We start from the raw sequence: 6,017 nt of genomic DNA on the forward strand, positions 1-6,017 counted from the left end.
ACATCATCCATCAAGATGTCCTTCATACCTCGGGGCAGTTCTACCTCAGATATCAACTGTCCAACCGTGAGATAAACGGAACGCTACAAATGCAGGCTGACAACGCCCGCGATTTCATGACCATCACGACAGACAGCGGCTTCATCCACGCTCCGGTCCCATGAGTCGAGTCGACAATAGTGATGCTATGTGTAGTTCTGAAACATTGATTGGCTCATGTTGTAATTAAACTTTAATGAACTTGTATGTCTCTTTGGTTTGGACAGTCGTTCAACTTAGATGTAAACGATGCTATTTATTACTAGGACCATGAATCGTGCTATTAATGTCTTGCTTTTCTCTTCCGATCCTTTTGTTGCAGACTTATATATTGCTTATGTATTGTCTGTTGTTTGGCTTGTGCATAGAGATGCCGTCGTATGTCGTGTACAAGGGTAAGGTTCCCGGAGTCTAAGACGACTGGGAGGAGTGTCGGAGACAGGTTCACCGTTTCAGCGGTAACAGTTACAAAGGGTACACCACTAGGGCGGGGCGGAATCTAGATACGCCCGCTATCTAGCGGGAGAGAGGAGGGAGCGTTGGAGGAACCGGATGAAGACCAGTTTCATTGTGATGATGCTCATCGTGATGACCGCAGCTCTCTTCTATGTGATGGTAGTTTAGATGATCGATATCGACTTGTAATGTGAAGACAAACTCGCTACTCGCGGTCTCGAGACTTGTAATGTTCTATCTTTGTTCGGTCTTTTGAATTCGGAGACTAATATGATGAATTGTATTCGGAGACTAATCTTCTATTGTATTTGATGAATCTGCTGTTGCTGTGTGCTGTTGTCTAAATTCTGTACAATAATATATTTTGTAACCTGTGAAAATATCAGAAATGAAAAAAAAATCCCTAATATTCATACTAGTGGCGCACCACACAAGACACTAATGGCGCATTGTGATAATCACACTAATGGTGCATCACCCACTGGTGTGCCATTAGAATGCCAAAGCACATGGGTACATATGGCCCCCTGGGAGGCATTCTAATGGCGCACTGCAGGCTATACTAATGGCGCACTACGTGGTGCGCCATTAGAACACCAGATACTAATGGCGCATCCGTGGTGCGCCATTAGAATTTAATTCTAATGGCGTGATGCTAGTGGCGCACCAGTAGTGCGCCATTAGAAGGCAAAACTGGTGCGCCACTAGCATGCCTATTCCTAGTAGTGCTCGTACTCCTCTCCGCATGGGCATCCACTGCCGCGTCTTCCCGGCTCCGCGTCGTCCCCTTCCTAGGCCTCGCCGTCGTCCACCGCCTTGGTGCTCTCGGCGCGGCGTGGTCAATGTGGTCAACGACTGACTTCCATCGGAAGAGTACTGTATGTGGAGAGGCTGACAGCTTGGTCCATGGCCGCAGCTGGGTCCACGGCCACATCCCAGTTTTTTTGTGATTTGCCATGTAAGTCGCTTTGTCAGGCCTGTTGGGCTGCAAATCTTTCAAGATGAGGAGAGCTTCATTCGGCTAGCCAAGAAAATGGCCTATCAGTAATGAGAAATGGGTTGTACATTTTTAAAACACATCAAACCAGCAGTTAGTTTCAAATTTCTTTTTTTCATTTCGAGATTTTAAATTGCATTGATTTTTATGCGTGGACGATTTGTTGGATTTTATATTGATATACATTTATTTTTAAAATTAGTTTGAATGCGACTCGAAATTTCGGGATTAAAAACAGTTCGGACCGCACCGAAATATGCAAAATTTCGTATAATTTTTTAAACGTGGCCACAATATGGGCTGTAATGCTGACAAAAAGAATATGGGCTCCAAAAAAACACCTTAAGAATTAGCAAATGGGCTGTAAATTATTAGAAATAATGGCAGATGGGTTGTATGATGTTTTCCACAGATTTGAGGCTTTCCTAAAAAAAAGGTTGAAGCACAAGCAGTGACTGTTGGATGTCCATCCAATGGCCGTCGTGCTTCTTCAATCTCTGCTCTTCCTGCTCCAGCCGCTCAAACGAGCGCCGGCGGGACTGCCTGCTCTCTCCTCCCAGCGGCCGGCTGTGCTGCCGCGCAGGGCTCACCGCCCCACTGTGCTCCCATCGCTGGCCTAGCCATCCCTCTACTCACCCACACCTGCTGTTATTCTCCGGCAACGGCAGACGAACCAATAAACCATCGTACAGTCGTACTCTCCTTCGCGTGGGAAACAACTGTCGAGTCTTCCCTGCCTCCGTGTCATTCCCTTTCTAGGCCTCGCCGTCGTCCACCGCCCTGGCGCTCTCGGCGCAGCCTGGTCAATGTGGTCAATGACCGACATGCATCTGAAGTGGACTGTACGTGGAGAGGCTGATAGCTGGGTCCATGGCCGCACGCAAGGAAATGCCTTCTTATTACGCGCAAAATAATGATTCCTCCACCTGACATCTGGGACCCACCGAAAGGGCCTCTGTATTTTGCCAAAAAAAGTTACCGCTGCTGACAGCTTGGACCCACCAGCTATATCTTCGCACGCAAGGAAGTGCCTCCTTATTACGTACAAAAAAATGAATACTCCCCCTGCTAGCTGGGACCCAATATAGTGGCAGGCTGACTTTTGGGCCTACTAAGTTGACGGGGACGGAGGGCTTTGTCAACTTAGTCAATATGCACGATTCTAGCTCCACTGACCGTATGATGTCCATCCAACGGCTAAAGTGCTTCTTCAACCTCTGGTCTTCTTGCTCCAGCCGCCCAAACCGGCGCCGATCGTGCCTCGTGCTCCTGCCTCCCGTGGCCGGCTGCGATGCGGCGGAGGCCTCACCGCCCCCTACTACTCCCACCGCCGGCAAGGCCATCCCTCTACTCACCCACACCCCCTATTATTCTGCGGCGAAGGCAGCCTCACACCGCAGCAAACCAGTGAACCCTCATACTCCTCTACGCGTGGGCATCCACTGCCGCGTCTTCCTCGGCTCCGCGTCGTCCCCTTCCTAGGCCTCGCTGTCGTCCACCGCCCTGGTGCTCTTGGCGCGACGTGGTCAACATGGTCAAGGAACGGCTTCCATCGGACATGGACTGTACGTGGAGAGGCTGACAGCTGGGTCCATGGCCGCAGCAAGGAAATGCCTCCTTATTACGCGCAAAATAATTATTCCTCCACCTGACAGTGGGGACCCACCGGACGGGCCACCGGACGGGCCACCGTATTTCACGAAAAAAATGTTTCCCCCTGACTGTTGGGACCCACCAGCTACATCTTCGCACGCAAGGAAGTGTGTCCGGGCAAAAAAAAATGATTCGCCCCCTGACTGTTGGGACCCACCAGCTACATCTTCGCAGGCAAGGAAGTGCCTGACAGTCGGGACCCACCTGGTCGAAGCATACGTAGCGTTGTCATTCTGGACGCGAACGTGTACGTACATACTGGACGATGTAGAGGCGTGCATATGTCGTAGTAGAGGCGCGCACGTAGCATGTACCCGTACGTACAACGGCCAGTGTGCAAGAAAGAAAATACGGCCACGTACGTACATACGGGCAGGGTCTCGAATGCCTACTCGCGCATACGTACGGCCAGGGCTCGTGTACATGGCTCGGTCGGAATAGAGAAACAACGTCGTCGTCGTGTTCATGGGGAGCCAACCGGCTGGGTCAGAGCGGAATGCGTCGTCGTGTTCATCGGGAGGGCTTGGACGGAACAACTGATGGAAACGAGGCCTGGCGTACCGCAGAACGGAGGAAACGGCCTTGTGTTCAACCGGCCACGTTCGAAATGGGATCCTATTCATCGGGAGGGGTCTGGCGTACCGCAAAACGGAGGAAACTGACCTCCTATGGTCGAAACGGGGGTCCTGTTTATCGGGAGGGGTGTGGCGTACCGCAAAACGGAGGAAACGGACTTGTGTTGGAGCGCTACGGTCGAAACGGGGGTCCTGTTCATCGGGAGGGTTGTGGCGTACCGCAAAACGGGACTCCACGGGATACCGTTCATCTCCACCATCGAGCCCCTCCAGCCTCCACGGGCTACTGTTCATCCACCGTCGACCTCCTCCAGCCTCCTCCTGCGACTGTTCATCCACGGGCTCCTGTTCATCCAGCCTCCACCGCGCGCTACTCCACCGGCTACTGTTCAACCAGCCCTCTCCATGGGCTACTGTTCAACAACTCCTCCACGGGCTACTGTTCATCTAGCCCTCCACCGTCTACTGTTCATCCAGCCCTCCACGGGGTGGTCCTGTTCATCCAACCCTCCACGGGGTCCTGTTCATCCAGCCCCAACCGGCTTGATCGATCGGGGTCATGTTCATCCAGAGGCAACACCACGGGATCCTGTTCATCCACCCCCATCGGGAACTGTTCATCCAAACCCCCCAGCAACGCTCACTGTTCATCCAGAGGCAACACCATGGGGTACTGTTCATCCACCCCCACCGGGAACTATTCATCCAAACCCCCCCAGCAATGCTCACTGTTCATCCAGAGGCACTACAAGAAATATGTCAACTAGTGACCTTCTCTTAGTGACCCTAGCTGAATTGGTCGTAAATCCACGACCATTTCGCTTGGAAGGGCTCAAACCCTGAATTGCCTTACACCAAATGGTCACAAAGCAGACAAGAGTGGTCCATGACCTTATTTCTACCTGATTACGACCAATATAAATGTTCATGAGGTTGTGAACGTGGATGCATTAGTACTTATTGCTATGACTAGGCGCCACCTCATCAGTTTTGCCTATGTGTCATGTCCATGTGTCAATTTTTGCCCTAGGTTGTGAAGCAACCTATATTTCCGTCATTCCCAAAATTCCCCAAAAAATCTCATAAATTCTTTGGGTCATATCTTCGTCAAATATGTAAAAATCCTACCTTGCCTAGTTCCAAAATAATTCCACAATATTCATTTTCCTATTCTGTTCACAACAACACTTTGTGAAGGAAGTGCTATTTATATATGCTTGATTGCCCTCGAAATTGTTGGGCACCCTTTCCTATCCAAATCATTGCCTCATGACAAAATTCAGCTCCATTTGCCTAGCAAATCTTCCTCGGCAAATTTCCAAACTTTTTGTCCACCTAGAAGCATTGTGAAGGAAGTACCTTTTTTATATATCCAAATGACATGAAATTTATACAGTTCCTTCATATGCCCAAATTATCATCCTCCACCAAATTGCAGCTCAGTCAAATCATCTATGTGAGCCCAGGTTCAATTTATATTTTATGGCCAGATTGGCACGTTGCAAAGCAAGTGTTGTCTAGACCCCTCCTATTACCCTCAAATTCTTTGGGCACTCTTCCATACCCAAATCATTGCCACATGATAATATTCAGCTCCATTTTCCTAGTAAATGTTTCTCAGGAAATTTCCAAAGTTTCTACCTCAAGAGAAGCTTTGTGAAGTAAGTACAAGCTAGGCTTACCCAAATGATCTGAAAATTTACCAGCGCATGACCATACCTATTTAACTTACCTACACCAATTTTGAGCTCATTTCATTCATCCAATCTCTCTCACTAGTTTTCCCAAGTTTCTGTCCATAGAAGAGCATTGTGAAGGAAGTACTACGTTGGCATGTCCAAATGGTATCAATTTTCTACAGTGCTTTCCTATGCCCAGATAACCATCCTCCACCGAATTTCAGCTCAATCTGTTCATTATTTTGAGCCAGCTTCAACATTCATATTTTTGTCAAGTGTGGTACTTTGCAAAGCAAGTACCACCTAGGCTCCTCCTTTTGAGCTGACAATTTGTGAAGACATTCTCCTTAGTAGATGATCATCCTCAGCCAAAACTCACGCCCATTGGCCATGTGCATTTCCCGTACCGCTAATCAAACACTTGGCTGCTAATTCATCTTTGAGCATAGGTCAGTCTCCTCGTGAATTCTTATGTTGTAATTTTCTTCCTAGCACCTACCTGGGGAGTGCCCAACCCACTAGCCATGCCTAGGCCTCCCAGAATACATGTCAACGCCAAGGTCACGCGGTGACCACGCGGCGTGCATGCGAGTTTACGCGCTTTGGAGTTGGGGCCCT

The sequence above is a fragment of the Aegilops tauschii genome, chromosome 3 (assembly GCF_002575655.3).
Source record: "Aegilops tauschii subsp. strangulata cultivar AL8/78 chromosome 3, Aet v6.0, whole genome shotgun sequence".
Lineage (NCBI taxonomy): Eukaryota > Viridiplantae > Streptophyta > Magnoliopsida > Poales > Poaceae > Aegilops > Aegilops tauschii.